The following is a 12,478-nucleotide window of genomic DNA, read 5'->3' as shown; positions in this document are numbered from 1 at the left end:
TGAGGGCCCTGACTTTGTAGCCAACAAATCTGCCGCCATATTGGTCTCCCTAGGATAATAATGAAAACTAATAGAAGTAAAATTACGACAAAGAAAGTAACATTCCTCATATATTGTTGCTGCTGGGCCGAGAGAGTTTCCGCCGCTGTTCATGATTTCAATCACCTCCATATAGTCAGCTTCGATCTCCAGCTTGTTGCAACCAACATTACTTGCCCGTATGAGTTCATCCTTCAAACCACGGGCTGCAGCCGTCGCTGCATCCTCTACGAAGGGGATATTGCTGCATGAAGCTGCAATGAAAGCGCCATATTCATCTCGGATAATAGCACCCGAACCCCCCGTACCGTTGTTTGCATCAAAGGATGCATCAACGTTAAGTTTGATGTCAGGTCTTAAAATTACCTTTTGTAAAAGTGAACTGTTCTGCTTTGGAGAAGGCAGTGAGGCAGCGGCTGAGTATGCCGACCTGTTTGGTTGTGCACAAGGCCAATTCCCGATTAGATATTTGGGAATTCCAATTCATTATCGGCGACTCACTAATGCAGAGTGGAAACATGTAGAGGAGCGCTTAGAGAAATGGTTGAGTAGTTGGAAAGGCAAGTTGCTCTCTGTTGGAGGACGACTAGTCTTAATTAACTCAGTCCTCACAAATATGGTTCTCTATATTCTCTCTTTTTTCCAAGTCCCAAGAGGGATCTTGCAGAGGCTGGATTATTTCAGATCCAGATTTTTTTGGCAAGGGATAGTGAAAAAAAATACAGGCTAACCAAATAGAGCGTGGTTTGTAGGCCGAAAGACCAAGGTGGACTTGGCATTCATGACCTTCATGTCAAGAATGATGCCTTACTTAGTAAATGGTTGTTCAAACTACTTACTAAGGATGGCGTTTGGCAAACCCTGCTGCGCAATAAGTATCTAGGCCAAAAAATTGTGTCACGGGCCTATTGAAAACCTGGTGACTCACACTTTTGGGCTGGTCTTATGGCGGTGAAGAAACACCTTTTCCGTTCTGGATGCTTTGCGACAAAAGATGGGTCGGAGATTCGTTTCTGGGAGGATAACTGGTTGGGCAATGCCAGCCTTCGAGAACAATATCCAGCTTTGTACCGCATTGTTCGCGATAAGAATGATACTCTAGCGCAGGTGCTCAGTTCATTTCCGCCGAATATTTCTTTTAGGCGGGATTTCATTGGCCCCTGTCTTATGTCATGGCAAAATTTATTGTCTCGATTGGAGTCGATAAACCTGACACAAGGACGGGATATATTTTACTGGAACCTCACTACATCTGGGTCCTTCAGAGTCGACTCAATGTATCGTGCGCTCACGCATTCAGTGGTCTCAGTGGATAATAACAAGAAAATTTGGATGTCGAAGATTCCACTTAAGGTTAAAATCTTTATGTGGTATCTTCGAAAGGGAGTTGTGCTAACCAAAGACAATCTCTCGCCCGTCGCAATTGGCACGGAAGTAAGAAGTGTAGTTTTTGTACTCATGACGAGACAATCAAACACCTCTTTTTTCAATGCAAGTTTATGCGCTCTACATGGTCAGTCATCCAAATAGCGTTCAATTTGTTTCCGCCCACAAGTGTTGCCAATATTTTTGGTCATTGATTGGACGGCATTTCAAATAGGTTCAAAATGCTAATTCGGGTGGGAGCATATGCCTTATTATGGGCACTCTGGCTATGTAGGAATGATTTGGTTTTCGAGGGCAAAAACACCTCTCCTTTGCAGGTTATTTTCCGCTGTACACACTCGCTTCGTACGTGGTCTACACTACACCGAACGGAGTATCAACCACTATTCAAGACGGTGTGTACGCGGTTGGAGCGGGTGGCCAGGGAGGTCTTCACTCAGCATGGGTGGCAGCATAATCTACGGATAGCCGCACCAACTCCTTCGACATAGGCGGACTGTAGGTCCTATATGATCTTACTATTGCTGATATGTCGCTTTTTTATATTCTTTCAATTTGTTTTTGTTTGGCTATGTGCATCTTAGTTATGCAGAGGCCGGGTGATGCTCATTATGTTTTGTATCCGCTTGATGCTACATTTTGAGTCAATAAAAATGCCCTTTATCGAAAAGTTTGACAAAACTGCTCAGCGGTCTCTTCCATCCATGTCTTCTGATCCGGCCTGTACCCATCTTTTTTGCTCACGCAAATTTTTTGGTTAGAGTTGCAATAGCTTGTGCAGATCTTGCGGGCTCTTGTAACGTTTGCCCATGAGTAAATCTCCCCCTTTCCCACCATATGTACCACACAGCCACTGCTATTAAATCCTTCCTGTTAACATCAGGTAGCGAGGGAATATTAGTGCACGGCATTAGCAGCAGGTCACCAAGGACCGAAGCACCTTCCCTCTTTGTACTGCACAGCTCAAATATTGTCTCAGCCATACCCAGTTTTTTCCCAAATGAGTTGGACACGCGGGCATTTAAAAAAAGCGTGATGTATACTTTCACAATCTGTAAAGCAAATTGGACATTGCGAACTGGTAATCATATGCCTGTTCGCAAGGATGCCACGACAAGGAATCGCACTATACAATGCCCTCCATAGGTGAATCTTAACTTTGGCCGGCACTTGAAGTTTCCAAAGAATCCTCCAAACTGGACTAGTACTTGAGGACAACATCAAGTTTGTTTGCCTCATCTTTCGTCCATGTTGGTAATCCCACTCCATATGATAAGCAGTTCTGACTGAAAAAATTCCACTTCTTTCTTAGTGCCATGAAATAAAATCCTCCATCCTCCCCATAGCTAAGGGAATGTTTAGAATTCTTTGCGCGTCAATAGGCCAAAAAATATCTCTGATGAGCTGTTCATCCCACTGTCTTTCATCTATATTGATTAACTCAGAGACCCTAGTAATGACTATATTACCTCTGGGGGTCATCACCTTCCTGCTTGGGCTACTAGGAACCCAGGGATCATCCCATATGCTAATTTGTGTGCCATCCCCTACTCTCCAAATATGGCCTCTCTTGAAACTTTGAATACCACTCCACAAACTTTACCACGTATAGGAACTAGCTTTTTTGAGAGGACAATTTAGGAGGTCACCATCAGCAAAGTATTTTGCCTTTAGATGCATCTACACTAATTATTACTTAAAAAGAACAAGAACATAATGTTCTTGTTTGGCTCTCTTCCCCCCCCCCCCCCCCCCCCCCCCCACCCTTTTGAGATCCATGCACTCTACATCCAAATGTATATGCATGTATCCACGTCCATCCCTAGTGATTTAAGTCAAATTAGTGTTGGTCCCCTCTCCTTCACATGGACGCATGACACATATAGTAGACACCAACACTCTCTCTCCTCTCTCACATAACAATCACATCTTTTTATTCCAACTTTGTTAATTTAAAGTATTCATATCTTTTAAATCATAATTTAATTTTTGTATTTTTTTATATACTTGAACTCCTGGCACCAAGACCTTTAGAACAAGACCAATCTTGGATACATATCAAGCGCATTTAAATTTCAATGTTCCAGTTCACTAATTTCACTCAATCAATTCAGTGTGTGCAACTGTTTATAACAAGACTAATGCGTGTTATTAATGAGTGATTTTTTAAATGTGTGAAATCTATTTTTTTAGTGAAATTAGTTTTTCAAAGTGAAATTATTATTATTTTTGAATTGAATAAGAAATCACTTTTTAAAATGATTTAATCTTTCTTTTCAATTTAGTCAGATCAATTTTTTGTAGTGAGTGAAATCTATTTCTTTAAGCGAGAGAAAATATTCTTTTTAACTGAGTGAAATCAAGGTTTTCAAATGAGTGATATTTTTAAAAATGAGTGGAAATGAAATATATTTTTACTGAGTGATATCAGTGTTTTCAAATGAGTGAAACCATTTTTTTGGAAATGATCGAAATAAGTTTCTTGAAATGAGTGAAACAAGTTTTTTGAGTGGGGCGAAATCAGTGTTAGGAAATATGTGAAATTTGTGTTTTGAAACTCGTTAACTAAAAATGAGAAACTGATTTTGCAATGTGTGGAATAGACCAAAATTGAAATATGGTTGAAACCATAAAATCCAACCTAGTCAAAATGTATCCAAAATCAGTCTTGTTTCAAAGGTATTATAACTCTGTATTTAAATAAAAAGTTTCAAAAATGGAAATTTGGTTGAAAAGTTATCAACTATTCCATATGGCACAATGAAATAAACTATAATTCTTTTGTATGGGTGAGAACGCATGCAGGTATCCTTTTCTCCACTTTCTCATTCTCTCTCTCTCATACCTAAACGTTGACAAAGCAGACACAAACCTGACATGCATGGGCTGGATACATGTCTCCACTCTTTGTATTGCATAATAGTTGATTTTTACATGCACGGTTGTCATGAATCTCAATGCAAAGTCCCAATGACTGATTCTACGCCGTTACATACCCATGCCGCTAGAATTTCCACTTTTCGTCTCTCCTCCCTTCCCCTTCACCTTTGGTTTGTTTCCACACCGCATCCTACCTGATCTTTTTTTGTGCCTCTTAACCACCTCCTCGTCACAAAAGAATGAAAAACTCTCACAATGAAATCCATCCCATCGTGCCCCATCATTGCCCTTGCTCGTCACCACTATTTCTCTCTTCGCCGTCGAGCCCGTCGCCGTGGTGACGCCCTCGAGCCCGTCGTCATCACGCCACACACGCCCTCGAGTTCCCGTGGGTCTCGCTCTCACCGACCCTAGCTCGACTGTGCTCCATGTCGCTGGTGAGCCCCTAATCTAATTGTATATTCAATTTAGGTGTACTTTTTGATGGAAAAATGTAGGTTGAAAGTGAGAGAGTGAGAGAGAGAGAGAGAGAACTTAGGTTAGGTTTCAATGCCCCTCAATTAGTATTAGAAAATAACTTATAGCAAAAGGAGAGAATTTAGTTAGCTTTAGGTTCATTAGTTGGTTAGTTTTAGGTATTGTGCTACATGCTTGAAATAAGAAAGGAAGAGAGAAAATAAGAGATACTATAGAAAGAAATAATAAGAGAAGAGGAAAGTCTCAACTTGTTTTTCAACCTTCCTTTTAATATAATTGTAATGATGATATGGTCGTAGAGTAAATCATGTGTAATGATATATTCTAATAGTTTGTCAACACGGTGTGTGCCATAGGTGTGGCGACAAGAGGCTACATAGATGCGACAAGAGGCTCCAGAGGGCCTGGGCCGCAGTGCATGAGAACATAATATGGGCTCTGGTCTCTGGTACATCACACAGGGCACACACGCCCACCCGGCATGTTCTGCTTAAGCACCTCCATCCCAGAGGGTAAGGGGTCACGCAACAGTTGCCACACAATTAGGGTGTGTTTGCTTCACGGGATTTCTTACACTAGTACAAAACGGCCCATTTGTCCCGGTTTGTAAGGGTCTTTTGTCCCGGTTCCTGAACCGGGACTAAAGGGTCGGTACTAATGCCCTGGCCCTTTAGTCCCGGTTCAGTCCAGAACCGGGACAGATGGGCCTCCATGTGGCCTGTGCGCCGAGCCCAGGTAGGAGGGCCTTTGGTCCCGGTTGGTGGCATCAACTGGGACCAATAGGCATCCACGCGTCAGTATTTCTGTGGCTGGGATTTTATTTTTTTGGGAAAGGGGGGAGGGTTGGGAGTTTTTGGGGGGTTAATTTAGGTGTTTCATATATTGTGTTAGCTAGCTAATTAATAGAGAGAAGTTTCCTCTCTTATGTCCGTGCTTGGTCGACGCTAGTACTATACATACGTATAGAGAGGACTAGACACGCTAGCTAGTAAGCAAACGAAGGAAACAGAAGATCGTCATGAACATATATGCATACAGAGAGAAGTGATATCGACCACCTCTCCTTCTTCGAGAGATTGGTCAAACAACAAGTTCTCGTATATCTATCCGACACTACCGGCTACATATATACAATAATTATTTTTTACAACTATAATCTCCTATCAAACGGACGCATGGTCCACATAGTATTCTCCGTCTTCAGCGATCACGTGGTCAAGAAAGAATGCCGCCAATTCCTCTTGAATTGCTCGCATGCGATCTGGTGCTAGGAGTTCATCCCGCATCCGAAACATCTAATTTGAAGAAGGGGGTCAATACATATATATATATATATATATATAAATATGCATGAATGAAACTCAACACAAATGATGGTAATAAAATAAAATTGTGAATATTGTTATTTACGCACTTCATATTGTTCATCAGAGTAGCCCCGCTCACAAGTCGTGTGGTGGATGGACTCGCAAACGTAGTATCCATAGAAATCATTCCCTTGTTCCTGCCACAACCACTTTACAAGAAATAGAGGTCAGTCAAACTGATAAGCAAGAATGCCAAATGGTATTGATGAAACTAGCACTTGAATCACTAGGAGATGCGCGGAACATGCTACTATAGTACTTACTTTCGGGTGTCTAAATTCCAGCTTCTTCGGTAGTCCCGGAGCTTTTTTGGTGAATTTTCTCCAAACCCTGCCAGACAAAGAAAACAATTACTTGATATCAGAAATGAACAAAGTTGCTGATATGGTGGATAATGATCGATTTAACTTACTTCTCGAGCATTTGAGTCATGTCCGCATACTCCTGGGGATCTTTTCGTTTAGAGTCCAAGACAGTTACTACTCCCTGCTCAAGCTTAATCTCTAGGAGAATATAGTGGAACCTGCGCACGCATGCATAACTCATCAATTACATTAATATAACCTTGACTAATATATAAGGGAAACCGAATATGCACAAGACAGTAACACTCACTTGAAGTTGTAAGGAAAGAGTATTATATCTTTATTTTCATTTATTACCAACGATCGTAGCAAGTTGGCCTCGGTATCTGCAACATGAAATTTAACCTCAGTTGCATCTATGAGATTTGTGTTAATGAACCCAATATCACCGACTTGTCTTTTCTTCAATTCGACGATCTTCAATCTGCATAATATAGTGAGGATAATTATAAATACATGCAATGAAAGAGCTGAGCTATATAGAGAGACTTAATGACAGAAGTAGTACTACTTACAAACAGTAGCAGGTGACCGTTACTTTACCGAGGGCCAATTGATTAAAAAACTGAAAGAACTCCTCAAATGGAACAGGCAACAGTTCAATTCTAACGAGGTCATGCTCCTTTTTAACTCTCACATACAAAGTATTCCTCCCCCCAGACTCTCTGCAGATTTTCATGTACCAATCATGCAATCTTCGCATCATCGTTGTTAGAGATCTTTCATCTTTGAAGAGAGGCTTCCCGTACTCGTATCTTTGAATCTGCACCTCCAAGAAATCATAATTTACATCGTCGGGCAAGTAATCTCCAAGATTGCTATAACCGGGCACCATCCTCGGATCATTAGCGACGATGTCGCTAGGCACCTTGAGCGGGGGGCACGATTGCTTCACTTGTTTGCCGAGCTGGGCAATTTGTTTCCCAGCTCGTCGTTCTTCCATCCTTTGATCACTGACAGTACTTCACGACCGCTCCACTTCGGCAAATGTCTTTCCAGTAATGCGCTCATAGTTGCCTTTCGGCGGAGACTTGGATGGTTTTGTCAGGGCAGCTAGAGTGCGCTTCGCTTTCACCGGATCTACCTTCTCCTCCGGAGGTGGATGTCTCTGTGCTTTCAACCCTTGAAACCAGTCCTTCACTTCGGTTCGTGCGATCTTCGCGTTCTCCTCCGGGGTCATCTCGTATGATAACTTCTCTGGAGTCTTCAGAGAAGGACCGAATCTGTATGTCCTCCCGCCTCTGGCTGTACTTCTAGATGTCGGCAGAGCAGACGGAGCGGCTGTCTTCTTTACTTGCTTACGTGGCGGAGGAGAAGGACTACGACGCGCCGGAGCAGCCGGAGCGGTGGCGGGTCTCTTTTGCCCTTGCTGATGAGGCGGAGAAGGAGGAGGCTGGCTGCTCGGGCGCGCCGGCGCAGGCGGAGAAGGAGGCGGAGTGCCTCCACGCGCCGGAGAAGGAGCCCGAGTGCCCTGATCGTCACTCGCCGGAGGAGGAGGCGGTGGAGGAGGCGGAGTGCCCTGACTCGCCGGAGGAGGAGGAGGAGGCGGAGGCGTCCAGTTCGGAAGGTTGATGAGCTCCTTCCGCCATAGGCATGGAGTCTTCAGAGCAGAACCCAGCCGAGTCTCCCCTTCACCGGTAGGGTGGTCAAGCTGGAGGTCCTCAAATCCCTCCGTTATTTCATCCACTATCACCCTAGCATATCCTTCTGGAATCGGTCAGCAGTGAAAAGTTGCGCCGGGTTCAGTAGGAAAAACAGAGCCAACAGCCACCTTGACCTTCATATTAATCCATTGTGTCATAAGGTGGTAATTTTGAGACTCCGTGATAGCATCCACGGGATAGCTGGCAGGAGCCGTCAAGACATGCTCCGGCTGAAGCAGCTCGGTGGAAGCCACGCTGCTTCTCCGCTGAGATGGCGGGGTAGCTTCAGGGGAAGCTTTGGCAGTTCGTTTGCTGCGATTTGCTTCTCGTTCCTCTATCGTGTGTACCCTAGCGTGCAGCGCCTGCAGTTGGGTCTGCTCCACTTTCTTCCTCCTCTCGTGGCATTCGTAACCGCCTGCGTCCGGAAACCCAGCCTTCCACGGAATGGAGCCTGGCGTGCCTCGTGTCCGTCCAGGGTGCTCAGGATTCCCGAGAGCCATTGTGAGCTCGTCGTTCTCTCTGTCTAGAACGAACGTCCCTTGCTGCGCTGCATCGATATAGTGCTGAAACCTCTTGACTGGTATTTCCATTTGCTCGTCCATCCAAATGCACTTCCCTGATACAGGGTCCAAGGTTTCGCCATCCCCGAAGAACCAAGTCCGGCAACGGTCTGGCCAGTTCATTATCTCTGGTTCGATCCCTTTATCAACCAGATCATTCTCAGCCTTGGCCCACTTAGGCCGGGCTACGAGGTAGCCACCTGATCCCGTGCGATGGTGATGCTTCTTCTTCGCAGCATTTTGCTTGTTTTTCGCCGACATCTTCTTACTCTTTTCTGATGTCTTGTGGACAAATGCAGGCCAGTCATCTCTAATCTTCTCATATTTGCCCTTGAATTATGGTGTCTCTCCTTTGTTGACAAACCTATTCAGGTCTTTCTTCCACCTCCTGAATAGGTCTGCCATCCTCTTAAGAGCAAAAGACTTGATTAATTGCTCTTTAACTGGCTTCTCCGAATCGTCCTCTGGCGGTAGGGTGAAATTTTACTTCAGCTCATTCCAAAGATCATTTTTCTGCATATCATTGACATAAGACACCTCAGGGTCTTCTTTAACCAGCTTTAACCATTGTTGGATGCTGATCGGGATCTTGTCCCTAACCAGAACCCCACACTGTGCAACAAATGTGTTCTTTGTCCGGATGGGTTCAATCGGTTGGCCGTCGGGCGCGATTGCTATGATCTCAAACCTTTCATCCGAGCTCAACTTTTTCTTAGGGCCTCGTCTCTTTACCGAAGTTGTGCTCGATCCGGAGGGCTAGAAAAAAGAACAAAGACGAGAGTTAATTAATATGTGTACATACCAAAACAATGAATGCATCAATTAGCTAGTCAGCACATGCTTAACTAATATATATACCTGGCCGGACTCGGTTCGGTCACCGGAGCCGTCCTCACGGTCTCCTTCTTGCACCGGCATTGGGTCACAGGAGCCATCATAATCATAGCCAGCTTCTTCTTCACCCTCTCCTTCCAGACCATCGGTGTCGTTGAGAAACAACGAGCAGACGGCATCACTTCCTTGTGCGATTATGTCCCCCAACAACGCTTCTTGTGCTTCGTCTCGGGGGGTGTCCATAGTTTCTACAAATATTTACAACATGGCAATTATTATTCAAACATGATAGATGGATATATTAGTGGCAAACATAGAACTAGCTAGCTAATCACAGTAAGGAATCATATTAATTAGTGGCCTCGACGCTGCTTCTCTAGGGTTTCGGGTGGCCTCGACAACGCTTCAAGGGTTTGGGGTGGCCTCGAGAGTGCTTCAAGGAGGGGTTAATATCGACAACGACAACATACATACACGGAAAAATAATGTTATCGGGGAGGGGGTATATTGACCCCCCCCCACGTGTTGAAGCTATCGGGAGGGGGTATATCGACAACGATAACATACGTACATGGAAAAATAATATTATCGGGGAGGGGGTATATCGACCCCCCCATGTGTTGAAGTTATCGGGAGGGGGTATATCGACCCCCCCCCATGCGTTGAAGTTATCGGGAGGGGTTTATATCGACAACGACGACATACGTACATGGGAAAATAATATATCGGGGAGGGGGTATATCGACCCCCCCCCCCACGTGTTGAAGTTATCGGGAGGTGGTATATATATCGACCCCCCCCTCGTGTTGAAGTTATCGGGAGGGGGTATATCGACCCCCCCCTCGTGTTGAAGTTATCGGAGGGGGTATATGGACCCCCCCTTGTGTTGAAGTTATCGGGAGGGGTATATCGACGACGACATACCCGATAAAACATAAGAAAACGAAGAAGAAATAAAAAGAGGAGAAGAAGAAAGGAATAGAGGAGAAGATCGAAAAAGAAAAAGAAGAAAAAAAAGAGGAGAAGAAGAAAGGAATAGAGGAGAAGAAGAAAAAATTTCTATTTTTTTTTCTTCTCCTCTATTCCTTTCTTCTTCTCCTCTTCCTTTTCTTCCTCTCCTCTTCTTATCCTCTTCCTTTTCTTCCTCTCCTCTTCTTCTCCTTTTTCCTCTTCTTATTTTCCTTTTTCCTCTCCTAAATATATAAAACTTTTCTAAAAAATGAAACTAACCTAAAATGTACTAAATCAGAGAACATATATAGATAATCCTTTTCTAAATATTTAAATCTAACTTTTGCATATATGAACATATATATACATAGAACATACAAACATATATACATTTTTATAAAAAAGCAATACAAAATACAAACATATATATGAAAAAAATCTGAAAAGAAACAATATACACAATATATATACTGACATATATACATAATATACACAAAGAAGCAATATACACAATATACACAAGCATATAATATATGAAAAAAATAGGGGAGGGGCGCCGGCCGGACCAACGGAGGGGCAGGGCGACAGCGACGGGCGGGGCAGGGCGACGGTGACGGGCGGGGCGGGGCGACGGCGACGGGCGGGGCAGGGCGACGGCGACGGGCGGGGCGGGGCGACGGCGACGGGCGGGCCGGGGCAGGGCGACGATGACGGGCGGGCCGGGGCGCGCGACGCGCGACGCGCGTCGGGGCAGGGCGGCGACCTCGGGCGGCTAGGGGAGGCGACGGCGACGTCGGGGCAGGGGCCGGCGTCGAGGAGCAGCGCAGCAGCCTGGCGGCGTTGGAGAAGAATGGCGGGTGGGGGGGAATTTCCTAAGTGTTTGGTTATATAGGAAAGGCTTTGGTCCCAGTTCGTGACACAAACCGGGACCAATGCCCCCCTTTAGTCCCGGTTGGTGCCACCAACCGGGACCAAAGGCCTTTTTCAGCAGCCCAAAGGGCGGGAAGCGGCGGCCTTTGGTCCCGGTTGGTGGCACCAACCGAGACTAAAGGGGGGCATTGGTGGCACCAACCGGGACTAAAAGGGGGCATTGGTCCCACTTCGTGGCACAAACCGGGACCAATGCCCCCCTTTAGTCCCGGTTGGTGCCACCAACCGGGACCAACGGCCTTGCGCTGGCGCGATGGTGGGAGTTTAGTCCCACCTCGCTAGTTGAGAGCGGCCAACACCTGTTTATAACCCCGCTTCCTCTTCCCTCTCGAACTCCTCTGAACTGTAGGCCTATGTGCCTAATTTGACACCTCTCTGCTTGTGGGCCTATTGGGCCTTCTGCGGGCCTGAATCCTGGCCCAGGTTGGGTTTCTAGTCGTATTCAGGCCGTGGTGGCCCAATAGGTGGCAGTTTTTTTATTTTTTTTCTTTGTTGCTTTATTTATTTTATTTTGTTTCTACTTACAACAAAATACTTATTGTTGCTATTTTTTCAGTTTTTTGTTTTGTTTTCTGCATTGTTTATTTTCTTTTGTTTTTTCCTTTATTTTTTAATTCTTTTTGCTTTTAGTTTTAGAAAAATTATAAACTTTCTGTTAGTGCCATTAGTTTTCAAATTTGCAAACACATTTTTTGTTTTTTTGTTTTCTTTGTTGCTTTATTTATTTTATTTTGTTTCTACTTACAACAAAATACTTATTGTTGCTATTTTTATTTTTATTTCTAGCTTTTTTTTGTTTTCTGCATTATTTATTTTCTTTTGTTTTTTGCTTTATTTTTTAATTCTTTTTGCTTTTAGGTCAGCAAAATTATAAACTTTCTGTTAGTGCCATTAGTTTTAGAAAAATTATAAACTTTCTGTTAGTGCCATTAGTTTTCAAATTTGAATAGTTAAAATTTGAATTCTTTGAAATTTGTGTGAATCACAAGTTTGTGATTAACTTTACTAAAAAATGAACATAGATGCACCTATAGAGAAAATTCGAC

This window comes from Triticum urartu, chromosome 3A (assembly GCF_056163025.1).
Source record: "Triticum urartu cultivar PI428250 chromosome 3A, HENAU_Tu73, whole genome shotgun sequence".
Lineage (NCBI taxonomy): Eukaryota > Viridiplantae > Streptophyta > Magnoliopsida > Poales > Poaceae > Triticum > Triticum urartu.
Note: the sequence above shows the minus strand (reverse complement) of the source record.